Here is a 14853-nt window from a genome sequence, read left to right as displayed (position 1 = left end):
TTTATTTAGTTTTTATATGTTTGATTTTTAGAAAAACAAAAAAAAATTACGATAAAGAAATAAAAATGAAACTCACTCCATAGAGAAACACTACTCAATCCACGAGAAAAAGTGCAAGAGATAAATGCGTGAGACACATGAAACGTAGACTAAGAATCCGACACTTACAACCACTCACTCCAAAAGGAGGGTCCGGTTGCCTTAATGGTGCACTCCCATAACATAAGATTGGAATGGAGTTCACCGAAGAATAAAATGAGTCTTTTATAGTCAGATACTCGAGACTTTATCTAATATATATGTATTAAAATGCAGTTTACCATATATCAACAATCGAAAAAGTTGTGGGTGGGTCTTTCCACAAATAATTAACATGGAATGCACCATCAAACAGAATTAAGCACCAAGATTTCCTATGACGTAGCTTAGTGGAATGAGAGCAAAGCCTTATAGATCTAAAACCTAATCGAGCATACATTTTCTTCTTTGTCCTCCCCTACGAAGGGATGCCAAGTAAATGAGCGGAGAAAATTGATGGTTGTGGAAGATAACGTAGGATGTGGATAATTTTGAGAAGGAAAAATGGAAAAAATGAAAAAGTGTCGGTGGCTTGTACTTGGGTGTTACTTCTTCACCAGTTGGTTTTAGATAGTTATGAAGCATAGGAGAAACGCCAAGGTCAAGTACAAACTCAATGGTTCTTTGAAAAGGTAGAGGGCGAGGAACATTCGTGATGGAAGGTGAATGAGTGACATGAGGATGTGAGGTGGGTGAATGGTATTCAACTAGTGTTCTTAGGTCTATATCATCAGAGGCCTTGAGATATGCAAGACATTCCTCAATAGGTGGGTAAGAAGAATCAATTTGGGATAGAGGGCGAAAAATTCTTCTTCCGTCATGGCGTCAAGAGATGAATGGATGTCAATAGGAGAGAACTCGCGAGGCGGCAAAGAAGGATTGCAAAAGAGTCGAAGGAAATCCTCCTTGATGTTATCTACGTCTAGGGAGTAGAAATTGTGATCCTTGTCTTCTTCCATAAGAGGGGTATCTACTAGTGTGGGAACTAAAGTGTCAGCCGCACTAATGTGAGGTACAAAGCTCTCAATGGACTTCACTTCCCCCCTCTAGTGCAAACCTAGTTGTCCCTATTTTTGTCTAAACATGTTAACTTCTACAGAAAGATTTCCAAAAGAAAGAGTCATTGAGCCATCCCGACAATTGATTTGGGCATTAGCGGTAGCCAAGAAAGGACGCCCTAAGATGATGGGAATGGAATCATGAGCAACTTCTATGTCAAGAATAACAAAGTCGGTTGGATAGTAAAAATCCTGAACTTTAACGAGAATATTTTCAACTACACCCTTGGGATACTTAATAGAACGATCTGCTAACTGCAAAGTCATTTTGGTTGGTTGAAGTTTTGTTAGACCTAGTTGTTTATATAAATAAAAAGGGAGTAAGTTAACACTCGCCCCGTGTCTAATAAAGCGGTTGTTATGAAGGTATCACCTAAGGTGCATCAGACAAAGAGGGCGACCGGGGTCCTTGTACTTAACAATTCCGTTATGTTCGGATAAAGAGGGATATTGTTCGAGTTAAGAATGCTTCGTGGGGTATGTTGGTTTTCCTCTTCTTGGTGCACAACTCTTTTAGAAACTTAGCGTGTCCAGGTAGACTTTTTATAGCTTCTAGAAAAGGTAGGTTTATAGTCAAATTTTTAAACACTTCCCTAATCTCATCAAAATTCTCGTCCTTTTTAAACACAACTAGTCTTTGGGGATATGGTGCTTTATCGCTATTTTTAACAGAAGGGATAAAAGTATTATTAGTCTTTGCTTTATCTCTATCCGTTTTCCATCTAGGTATCTATATTGGAACCTCTACAGGTGTAGGGTCTTCACTTTCTATTATTGGGTCTTGTAATGTTTGCCCTTTTGGTTGTGGTTTAACTGGTACTTCTACAGTTGTAGGGTCTTCAGTTTCTATTATAGTATTTGGTATGGTATCATTTTTAGTTTGTGGGTAATCTTTAGGCATAGTCACTTGGTTATCATCTACTCGCTCTGAAAGAAGGGTAGTGACTGTCTGTAGGTCCCCTTGGTTTATATTACCATTACACTGAATACTTTTTATTTCGAAGGCGGTGTTTGTTGACTTAGGATTAGGTAATCGCTTGACACGGAAACACGCCGGGTTTGGTTATTATTTTTTGGTTAGAAGACATGTCAATAACCTTTTGGCACAAAGACCGCATCATTTGCATCGTTTGTTTCATCATATTAGAGTTTTGATTATCCGATCTTTCATCAAGTTGGAGTTTTGTTGCATAATTTGATTTTGTTTCTCCAACAAGGTCACTACTACTTTGTCTGTAGATGGTTGTATTAGAATTAAAGCTTGTTGAGCGTTCATGTTTTGATGTTGATAGTTCTGAGTAATGGGTACTAAACCTCTATTCTGGTCACCTAAGTTCCCTTGTCCTTGATGTTGAGTTAACTGGTTGAAGTGTGATGGTTGTGGTGGTGTTTGTGCATAGACAAAAGGACAATAGAAGTCGGAATGCTCAAGACTACAACAGACATTACAATGAGTAGAGTTAATGTTCATGACTGGAGTAGGTTGTTGTTGAACAGAGATGGCATCTACCTTTTTAGTGAGAGCATCGATAAGAGTTTTAAACTTGGGATCATATTTAACCTCAAGAGAAGAAGGAGAGGAGCGGGAGGAATCGTTACCTCCCCAATTGTTGTTCTTCTTAGATTGATCTTCTAAGAATTTATAAGCCTCCAAGGCTCCTTTACTAAGAAAACTACCGATACCATGATATCTAGAACCTCCTTATGACGATGTAAAATCCCCTTGAAGAAGGCACGAACAAGCGTGTCTTTCGCAAGATTATGATGCGGGCATTCAATGAGAAGATCAGTGAAACGATTCCAGGCCTCTGAAAAGGATTCATGAGTATTCGGCGGAAGAAATGAATCTTTTGAAGCATTTTTCATCTGTCTTTAGTGGTGGGTAAAATTGTTCCATGAACGATTGAACAAGTTGAGCCCATGAGTCCACAGAGTTTGGCGTTTGGGTAGTTAACCAAGACGCTGCCTTATCGGCTAAGGTGAAAGAGAATACCCTCAGTTTAATTTGTTCCGCACCAACCGTAGGATGGTGGAATGTTGTTAGGACTTGTTCAATCCCTACGATGTAGCCGATAAGGTTTTCATGGTCTAAACCATGAAAAACGGGTAACAAATTAAAAATATTTGGGGGGATTCGGAAATCCCCCACTGGGTCTGCTAGAACGATGCAAGATTTGGGGCTATCGCTCAAGGCTTTGTAGAAGTCAAAGAGAGGAGTCTCTCTTTCTTCAGCCATTATATCAGGTGGTGTGTGTGGAATAGTAGCTAGAGGTGTAATGGGTGGTATACTAGATAGACGTATTTGTCGACGTTGCCGTGTAATTACGTTAGTTGTTTTTCTTCGACCAGACCTTAATCTCATGCAAGACTAAGTCGAACTTAACTAAACATGCAACACTCCAAACAATTCTGATATACTAGTAGAAACCTCTAACTGGAGATGGGAGGTGTGGAAGAAAGGAATACCTGATTGCGTCCTTGCTTCGCTTATAAATAGTGTCTTGTTCACGCGTGTTCAGTGTATATAACAAGTTAGAACACTGAAAAACTTGAAAATTGAAAATTTGAATCAAAACTGTGGAAAGCCGACAAAATCAGCTGAGAGCGCGGGTGCGCTTCACTTGGGCGCAGGTGCGCTCAGTGCAAATTCGAGTTCCAGTGTTTTCAGCGCAGGTGTGCTTGCTTAGGGCGCGGGTCACACCTTAGGGTTTTCCAAATTTAGGCCTTTTATCTTACTCCAAAAAATTTAAATTTTTTACAGTAGTTTTCTAAGATGTCTATCAAGTAGCCTGTAAAATTTCAGATCAATCGGAGCTATGAAAGTCCCTCTACTGCCTTGCAAAGTTTGCAAAACAGTTTTCGGACACAATACAAACAACCGAATGGTTAACCCATAAAAACAAAGCCAAAAATTGCCAAAGTTTTACTGGAGACTCCTGACAGATCCTATTTGTTCCTGTAAAAATTTTAGAGCAATTGAAGTTCTACAACCTCTCCTTATCGGCTGGTGTTCCAGATATTAAGTGTTTGCAATACTGCAGAAACACACTGGAAACACTCTACTATTTAGGAGGTCAAAACAAATCAAAATCTCGTAAAATTTTTACTACAAACTCCTGACTTAGGATAGATACTCCTGTAAAAATTATAGAATTTTGAGAACTCCCTAAGTAACCTTACTCGTCTGTTTTTCAAGAACATACGGTGTGAAAACTGAAATGCAGCATTGTAAAGATCGTATTTTTTTTTTCCACAAGGTAAACCAACTTTGAAAAATCTGAAAATATTCCAATAAATCAACAACACATTAAATATTATGTCTGAAAATTTTCAGAATTTTCGAAAATTTAGAAATACCTTCACCGTAGTGTTTTTCTCTGTGAATCCGCAGCCCCTATGCCTAAAATAGTGAACAGTTCCGAAAATTCAAGAAATAAGAATGACAAATTAAAAGGGTGGGTGGGTAGAGAATGGGGGATTGCCCCTTGGATTCAAGCAATTGAATTCTTGTCTAGAACGAGATTAAGATGGCAGCGGCGCCATTTGATAACCCGTAACAATAATAGAATCCTAAATATTAATGTTAACAACACTAATACGTAATCCTACCGTTCTTACGTTTTAATCAATTCTTCTTACTCTCAAAACATAATCATGCAATATAATGAGTAAGGATTCATCCACTCTTAACTCTTAAGACTTAAACAAATTCAACTAATCAAACCCAAAAAGGAACAATGGTGAGAGTAATGATTTGATGTGAAATTTCTATACTACCATTCCCAACACAAGAACAATAATAACAATAAGACATAATTAAATTAAACTGAAATTAAAACTAATTTAGAACTAAGATTGTGAATAACTAATTATGAATTTAAGACAACTAAATCTAAATAAGAATTTAAGCAATAATCTAAATTGAAATGAAGAACTAATACTTTATTCTAAAAACTAAAATATGATTCTAAACTAACTAATTGAATGAATGTAAAAAACTAGATCTAGATCTAAAAACTAATCTAGATCTATCTTTTTCTAACCCTAAACTCCATTAACATTAGCTTCCTAACCTAACTGCCATTAACAAAGAGTCAAGCTTTTGTTTTTATACTTTCAGATCCAAAAATCGTGCATGGGCTTGGAGCCATGTTTTGGGCCGGAAAATCAGGCCCAAAACCCAATTTCTTTAGTCCAAAATGGGCTCTTCAGCTGTAGTTGGCTTCGACAGATGTTTCGTCCACTTCTGCTCCTTTGATTGGGCCAATCCTTAGACCATTGGAAAGCTCTTTTCGAGCTGGTCGTTTTGACATAGGGTAGGACCAATTCCGAGGTCTGAGTCCAAAGATATGGTCTTCGGAAGTTCTGCTGACTTTGTGCACTATTTCTGCCCGCGTGGACTTTGACTTTTCAGCTTTTGACCGGGCTTTACAAAGGCTTTGTCTTCTTGAAAATTGGCCTTCAATCACAGAACTCCTTAGCAACCGACCTTTTTTCCTTTATCACTAAAGTGGCACATTTCTGCACATAATGGACTTTGAAGCCTAAAATGCATAAAAACACGTAATCAATATTAACTTTTACTTATTATTCACATAATTGGTCTAAAAGTACGATTGTTAAGGGGTTAAAACTACAGTTTTGGCTCTTATCAGTACACACTTATCTTTTTATTTCTAAGATATTTATGATACATCTAACCTAATAGAAAGAAAGTTATGGGAGAATATATTCTAAAACATAAGAGAAACTCCACACTTGAGACTAACAATCAACAGTCAACAGAGCTTGCAAACGGGGCACGCCTTAGCTCCCCTCATATCATTGACCGAAATAATGGTCTACTCCATAGATTGAGCTTTGCCTTTAAAGTGTCTCCTGTTCCTCGCTAGCCAGAGGCCCCATATAAAAGCAAATGGAATGACCTCAAACTGTTAAAAGATGACTGTTTGCACGACTTATTATCCTCATAAACTTATTTACCTACACCAACTCTGATATTCATGTTGATAATTGAATCAGTGAAATAGGATTGGTTTATTTGACTCGACACAGTCAGGCGTGACAATAGAACTTTTCTGTTTCACTTGCAAGCTTAGGTACCCATTTAAATTTTATACTTAAACAGTTAACTCGGATAAACAATGAAAGAAATGCATGTACTGAACACTACTACAGAGTGTCCAACACACTTACCCTGATAAACCTAATACACAAATTCTATTGCAGTTTATTTCCAAGCAACAGAAAGTAATATAACTTGGCCAGCGGGTCACCTGGCAAGACCCTGGTCGAGGTTCCAAGAAATTTGAACTTCGAGCACATACATTGAAAGGGAAAAGTTGAAATAGGAATTCAGAAAAAGCTTAATTTTCAATTTTTTTAAAACACAGGGTACATAGAGTGTCTAACATGCATTCCTAAAAGATGGAGTTTTGCCACATCATGCATCATACATATGAGCCCGTTGACCACAACTCCCATAAATAGATTTTGTCGTGTAACTCCACAACTTCTAAGAAGAGTGGTGAAAGTAACAACATTTTGGTTCCAATCCAAGTTTCAAAACAGCAAAACCAAAATCCCCGCGACCCACATAACAGTAGCAATTGAATACAGTGTTAAGTGTAACAGTAATGGGTTCAATTCCTACAGAACTGACAATTTGGACAAATCCAATACGGTAAACTGGTAAAGTTGTGTTAGAAAATGACCCAATTCCTCATCAAGCACATGGGTCCCTGTTTTGCAGCTATTCTCTCACTATTTTCACTAATTGAATAGTGTTATCAAAATAAATAAACATAAAGAAGAAAATAATGGCGAAAGTAATGACCTCTAATTGATTCCACACCTGAGTGCTGACTGACTGGTGAGTGAGTTGGGTGCATTCTTGAGCGCAAACAGCCGCTGATTTTATTAGGCTTTGGATAATTCGATGGCAAATGTTGTGCAACACTCACAGTCAACTACTATTATATCTCGCACCCACTTGCTTTAAGACTTTAACCATTCCCGTTTACAAATAATCGGCAGTGGAGTAGAAAGGGGATCTCCGTTTTTTTTTTTTTTTTTTTGGCTTTGATCTTTTTTAAGAGAGAGAATGAGGGGAGATTTCTTTTTTGATAACTAAATGAGGGGAGATTTGAGAGAGATAAAACTCATATAAGAGAAAAGAGAAAGACATCTGGGATATGTTTTTTTTTGTTTTTTTGGCTTTTAGCTTTTAAGAGAGAGAGAAATGGGCGCATAAGAAGAGAAGAAGATGAAGAGAGAGACGGCTGGTTTCTTTTCATTTAAATTCGGTATAAATGGTAATAATTTGGCAATTAATGTAAGGCTAAGTCGCAAACAATTGAATAGTGGCGTATAGGGGTGATAATTTGGCCCTTAACCCAGCCCTCAAAAATGCGCGTCAAAACCCTCAAAAGTTGGCCCTCACAGATTTGACAGGCGGGCTGGCCTGGCCCTCATGCTTGTTAGGGGCGGGCTAGGGTCTAGGTTCTGGAGCATAGGCCCGGCCCGCATTTGGCCCTTCCAAACCCTCACTTGGCCCTCAGTATTTTTTTTTTCTGATAAGATATATTTTATTTTTTTACATTATATATGTAGGGTACCACAATTATCCCTATTTGAACTAAATATTTTCACTACAAATGATGTTTAATAATAATAGTTTACCACATATCATATGGGGTATTTTGTAATTTGAGTAAAAGAGGTCAAATATAAAAAGAAAAGTGAACTATGATTATTTTGTGTAAACCCAAAATAGGTGATAATTTATGTATTATACTATAATTATCTAAATTATATAAAATAATCATTAAATTAGTTTTTAATAGAAAATAAATTATAACATAATATAATATATGCACTTTTGTAATTGATTTAATGATATGTATATAAGTCATATATAAAGCAAATCCAACCTAACAACATAGTTAAGTATGAAAAATGTAGATGTTTTAAGAATATCATCTCTTCCACCATCTCTATCTATTTTTTTCTAAATATATAAGAATTAGTTTTGTATACTTATATACATATCATTAAATCAATTAAAAAAAATCACAAAAAAAAATAGTAAACTAGTGAAGTATAATTAGACCGGGCCTGACCCAGCCCTCATTTGGCCCTAAAAAATGAGGGTCGAGGGGCGGGTTAAGGGCTTGAGTTTTCATGCTTGACCCTACTCGACCCAGCCCTCAATATCAAATAGGGGTGGGCTGACCCGACCCTCAATCATGAGGGCTTTTATGGTTTGAGGGGAGGGCAAGCCAGGGCCGGCCCTTTTACACCCCTAGTGGCGTGTAGTTGATTTCCGACTTGAATTTATACATACGTCCTTAAAGTACTATGTAATCTTAAGGGTATAAATGGTAGTAAATTTTGAAATGACGAAGTAGTCCTTTTTAAAGGCATTGAATAATTTGTTTGAATATTTTATCAAGGGTATTTAGTGGTAGAAAAAAGGTTGTCCAATTTAAATGTCCATGTTAATTATGGCATACTCTACTAATTGAGATAAAGAGGTTATTGTAGTTAATTTCATTCAACACAAGAGAGCTTCTAGCTCAATTGGTTATGTACATCTCTCCTCATGGGAGATAGGGGTTGCGAGTTCGAATCCCACCAAATGTTGGTTGGGATTTCTTTCTCGTGTAATTATGTGATGGGCCTTTGGGCTAGAAACTGGGTGCTGCTACGAGTATGGGTGGACTGAGAAACGAAAGCAAGTCTTTATGGACAAAGTGGAGGCGGTTGGGTCTACTCAAAATGGTGTATTGGTGAGAGCCTTCGGGCTAGGTTCCCTTCGGGATCGATGAGGCTTCGGGCAACGTAATCCCTCGGGCTAAGAGGCCTTCAATGTTACAACATTGCAAACATTGACAGTCAAGTAACAGAAGTAGGACCAAAACATAATATTTCAACATTTCTATACCAAAGTCTAATTACCATAGTAATAGTAGGACCAATGTCTAAAAAACCCTATTAATTTCAAATAGTACTCTTCAAGAAAAAGATTTTACATAAATACATACCCTATTTTAAAAAAAAAAATTATTCTTTAAACTAGAAAGTAGATACACACCGGCACTTTTAAAAACTTGTTCAACAATTATAACTATACATATAGAATTTCTTTTAACAAATCGTTATTCTTGTTAGCATCGCTAACCCATTTTAATTTCCTGGAAGTTATAATTTCCATTTTTTGGGCTGATACATACTATATAGCATGCTGTTGAGCACCAAGTTTAGATCTGCCAAAGTATGGATGGTACATACTATGTAGCATCCCCTCTTGGGCCTCGAAGAAGATCTGAACGACATCGTCACATCGTTTGGCTCATAGACACGCGATCTGAGAAGGTCGTTAAGGCCCGTTTCGTCTGTTTTGGATGGTATATAATATGTAACATCCATTTTTTGGGATGATACATAGTATATAACATCCTGTTGAGCACAAATTTTTGGATATGCCAAAGTATTGATGGTACATACTATGTATCATCCATAGCTAGTGATAAGAGCCCAAAATTGTAGTTTTAACCCTATAACAGTCATACTTTTAGACCAATTATGTGAGTAATAATTAAGAGTTAACACCGACACGTGTTTTATGCATTCAGGGCTTCAAAGTCCATTATGTGCAGAAATGTGCCATTTTAGCGAGATAAAGGAGCAAAGGTCGGTTACTAAGGAGTTCCGTGATTAAAGGCCAAGATTCAAGAAGACAAAGCCTTTCTAAAGCCCGGTCAAAAGCTAAAAAGTCGATGCGAGCAGAAACAGCACACAAAGTCAGCAGAACTTTCGAAGGCCGTATCTTTGGACTCAGACCTTGGAATGGGGCCTACCTTATGTTAAAACGACCGGCTCGGAAAGAGCTTTCCAATGGTCTAAGCCTTGACCCAATCAGAGGAGCAGAAGTGGACGAAAAGTCTGTTGAAGCCAAGTGCAGCTGAAGAGGCCTTTTTGGACTGAAAGAATTAGGTTTTGGGCCTGATTCTCTGGCCCAAAACATGGCTCCAAGCCCATGCACGATTTTTGGATCTGAAAGTATAAAAACAAGAGCTTGACTCTTTGTTAATGGTAGCTAGTTAGACCTAAAACAATAGATAATTCTAGATCTAGTTTTTATTTAATTAAATTAAGTTTAGTTTATATTCAATTCTTGTTTTAGATTAAACTCTGAGAATCATTGTTCTTAATTAGTTTGATAAATAAAATAGCTATTTGTCAATTTCGATTCTTGTCATTTACAATTGTTAGATCTAATTTCATTTATTACTTGTTATTCAATTCTTAGTTATTAATTAGAATTTAATTATTGTTTAATTTAGATTAGTAAAATTCAATTCTTTATATTATGTTTAGTTATAATTTAGTCGGAAATGATTGCGTCATGATTCTCGGCTAAACCTCCATTAGAGGGGGTTGAGAAGCCTTGATGAAAGCTTGATTCCGAATATCGTAGAGTCGTCGTAATTTCCCTTCCACTCTAGAAACGATTAGTTCACCATGAGAATGGGTGTAATCGTTCACATGCTAGTTATGAATTGGTAGAAATGCCACGTGTAATTAGGGATTAGGAGTAACCAGATTATTCTCATGGGCAGCTTTAATTCGATTCGGATTCTGACGATTAATTCGTCGTTAGTAGGATTAAGTCGAGTTAAGGTGGAATCAGTCCCCCCTCTAACTCCTTATCATAGAATCGACGTAGCATTCCCATAGTTGTTCTAATAGTCGACTAGTTGCATCTCATGGGTAGTTGCATCGTAGTCTAGTTGCCATTTCATAAATCTCTCATTAGACTTAGAGTAGATTACTTATACGTAGAGAACACAGCATGCGGAAGGACTAGGAGTGGAACGAATCATCTACTCCACTATATCTCATAGGATTGAGAGTAGAATCTTTGATAAAATATAGGCACATAAAATAGTTTAGTTTACTTACGTTTTGAGTTTTGAGTTTTGAGTTTTATCGTTCATTTCGTAGGTAAACTATCATTTTTATCGTTTATCAAATGGCGCCGCGCCGCTGCCATCTTAGTTTCACTTTCGCATTGTTTTCGTAGTATAAGTACTTTTCTTAAAGTCCCATTTCACCCACCCACCCTTGTTTGATTCATACTGTGGTTGTTCGTTTGAAAAGTTCCGCAAAATTACACCGAAGCATTCGCCAGCGCAAACGGAGCGCACTCGCTACCAAAAGCTCGAACCTTGAGCGCGACCCGCCCTAAATCACTGTAACTTGAAGTTACACGGAGCGCGACCGCGCCCTAGGCGAGCGCACCCCGCACCCTAAGCTAAATTTTTCCGGATTTCTACAGTTTTGATTCGAACTTTGATTTTTCAAGTCTTTCGTTGTTCTAACTTGTTATATACACGAACACGCCGCGAAACAAGACGCTTATTCATAAGCGAAGCAAGGGCCTTAATCAGGTATTCCTTTCTTCCACACCTCGATCTCCCGTTAGAGGTTTATACTAGTATATCGATTTGCTTGGAGTGTTGATGTGTTTAGCTAAGTTTGGTCTTAGCCTTGTATGAGATTAAGGTCCGGTGGGAACAAAACACCGAACGTAATTACATAACAACGCCAACAAACAAGTCTATCTAGTATACCACCCACTACACCTCTAGCTACTATTTCACACACACAACCTGATATAATGCCTGAAGACGAAGAGACTCCTCTCTCTGACTTCTACAAAGCCTTGAGCTATAGCCCAAAATCTTGCATCGTTCTAGCAGACCCAGTGGGGGATTTCTGAATCCCCCCAAATATTTTTAATTTGTTACCCGTTTTTCATGGTTTAGACCATGAAAAACCTTATCAGCACATGCGTAGGATTGAACAAGTCCTAACAACATTCCACCATCCTACGGTTGGTGCGGAAAAAATTAAACTAAGGGTATTCCCTTTCACCTTAGCCAATAAGGCGGTGTCTTGGTTAACTGCCCAATCGCCTAATTCTGTGGACTCGTGGGCTAAACTTGTTCAGCTGTTTATGGAACATTTTTACCTACCCCTAAAGACAGATGAGATGCTTTCCAAGATTCATTTCTTTCGAAAAAATCCTCATGAATCATTTTCAGAGGCTTGGAATCGTTTCACCGATCTCCTTATAGAGTGTCCACATCATAACTTAGCGAAAGACACTTTAGTTCGTGCCTTTTTCAAAGGACTTCTACACCACCATAAAGAAGTCCTTGACATAATGAATGGGGGTAGTTTCTTAAGCAAAGGAGCCTCGGAGGCTTATAAATTTTAGAGGATCAAACTAAAGCTTAAATAACAACTGGGGGTAGTGACTATATCCACCGCTCCGCTAGTTCTTCTAATACAGTTAAGGCCGCCGGTATGTTTGAAATTAAACACGATCCCGAGCTTAAAACTCTAATTGAATCACTCACTAAAAAGGTAGAGGCCATTTCTATTCAACAAAAGCCTATCCCCGTCATGAATGTAAATTCAAATTCATGTAGTTTCTGTTGGAGCCCTCAGCATCCCGACTCAATCGCCCTATAGCCTATGAACAGGCTTGTTCCATTAATAGTGAACCTAAGGCCCCTTGGAGACAAAATCCCAACTTCGGTTGGAGAAATAACCAACACGTCACAACTCCAGGGTACAATAATCAATATATTAGGCCAACGCATAGTTTTAACCAAGCTCCACCACGACAAGGATAGGGTCAGGGTAATTTTAATAATTATAACAACCAAGTGCAACCTCGACAAGGTCAAGGTAGTTATAATAATTATAATGCTAATAGAGGTATCGTTCCGGTAAATAATAATTATCAAAATCCACCCATAAATAATTCCACGGAAATAGTTCCATCCACACCACCCGTGACTACTACACCCACACAACCGGATCGTCTTGACACCTTCATACAAGTGAGCCAAAAACTTTTCCAAACCATGGCTCAATCTAACCAACAACTTCTTCAATCCGTTAATAATTTAACCCAACAGTTGGCCCAAGATAAAGCCCAACCCAAAGGTGTGTTGCCAGGTCACGCAATACCTAATCCTAAAACAACAAACACAGCCTTTGAGGTAATCGATAATACTAGTAATGAATATGAAAATGTAGGTGAGCTAAATGCCATCACCACTCTCCATTCTGGCAGAGTGGTTGATAACAAAGTAACTATGCCTATAGTTACCCCACCAGTAGCCCCTACACCTGTTATTTTACTAGATACCGAAATAGAAACTGAAGAGCCTACCACTGTAAAGGTACCAGTTAGAACACAACCTAAGAAACAGAAAGCCACGGTTAAACATCCAGGTGATACCATTGCTAAATATAGACAGAAACCACCGTTTCCACAAAAATTAGCCATGTTAACTAGGGATACAAATTATGAGGAGATTAGGGACGTTTTCAAGAATCTAACTATAAACCTTCCCTTCCTCGAAGCTATTAAAAAGCTACCACACCATGCTAAGTTTCTTAAGAAGTTGTGTACCACTAGGCGTAAGACCAATATACCAAAAGACGCCTTTTTAACAGAATAATTCCCAACTTTATCTGAACATAATGGAATTGTTAAGTACAAGGACCCTGGTCGTCCTATTGTACAATGCACATTAGGAGATTCCTATACGACGACCGCGTTATTAGACCTGGGGGATAGTGTTAACTTACTCCCATTTTATTTGTATAAACAAATAGGTCTAGACGAGATGCAACCCACTAAAATGACGTTGCAATTAGCTGATCGGTCTATTAAGTATCCTAAGGGTGTGGTCGAAAATGTGCTGGTAAAACTTCAGGATTTCTACTATCCGGCTGATTTTGAAATCCTCGATACAGAAGTCGCTAACGACTCTGTCCCGATCATCTTAGGGCGTCCTTTCCTGGCAACTGCCAATGCGCTCATTAATTGCCGCGATGGTTCAATGTCCATGTCTTTTGGCCATCTTGCTGTGAAGTAAATGTTTTTAAAAAAAAGACACATGTACCCGATTCGTCTATGGATGGAGAGGTTAGCATGATCGAGAGTTTCGCTCGAGACTATTTCAACAACACGTTCCCTGATAATCATATGCCCAAATTTCTTTCCTTTGGAAGTTCAGACTCCAACATTTTCATCCCTACACTAGTCGATATACATATTGTGGATGAGGACGAGATAGATGACTTTCTCAAAGATATAGAGGACTATCATAGTAATGTGGATATGACCAACCTAGATGAGGAATTCAATGAGTTTCTTAGAGCAGGTGATGATTCACCCTATCAAGAACTACTTTGCACAACATCCACCTCGACTTCCCTCCTTCCACCCTTTCAAAGGAATCTCGAGTTTGCACTCGATCCTTTTGTTTCTCCTGTGCTTCATAATTTTTTAAATCCACCTAGTAAACAAATACTTTAGAAGGACAAACCATTTGACACCTTCATTTTCAGACTTGAGACAGTCTCTACCTACACTATGAATGAGTTTTGTGCTAAACCCACATCCTCATTTTTTCCGTGCTTTCCTTTTACAACTTATCCATATCCACTATATTCTCCACAACCATTCACTTTTCCACACTTATTCACTAGGACACCCTCTCGTTCAAAAATGAAAAGGAAGGTGCATGTTAGGTTGCGTTATAGGGTTATCCGTCTTCGCTTTCAGTTTACTAGGTTGCGTCATAGGAAATCTTGGTGCTTGATTGTGTTTGGATATGTTTTCTGT

This window comes from Coptis chinensis, chromosome 2, assembly GCF_015680905.1.
Source record: "Coptis chinensis isolate HL-2020 chromosome 2, ASM1568090v1, whole genome shotgun sequence".
Classification (NCBI taxonomy): domain Eukaryota; kingdom Viridiplantae; phylum Streptophyta; class Magnoliopsida; order Ranunculales; family Ranunculaceae; genus Coptis; species Coptis chinensis.
The sequence above is the reverse complement of the archived record's forward strand: the minus strand, read 5'-3'. Positions refer to the sequence as shown.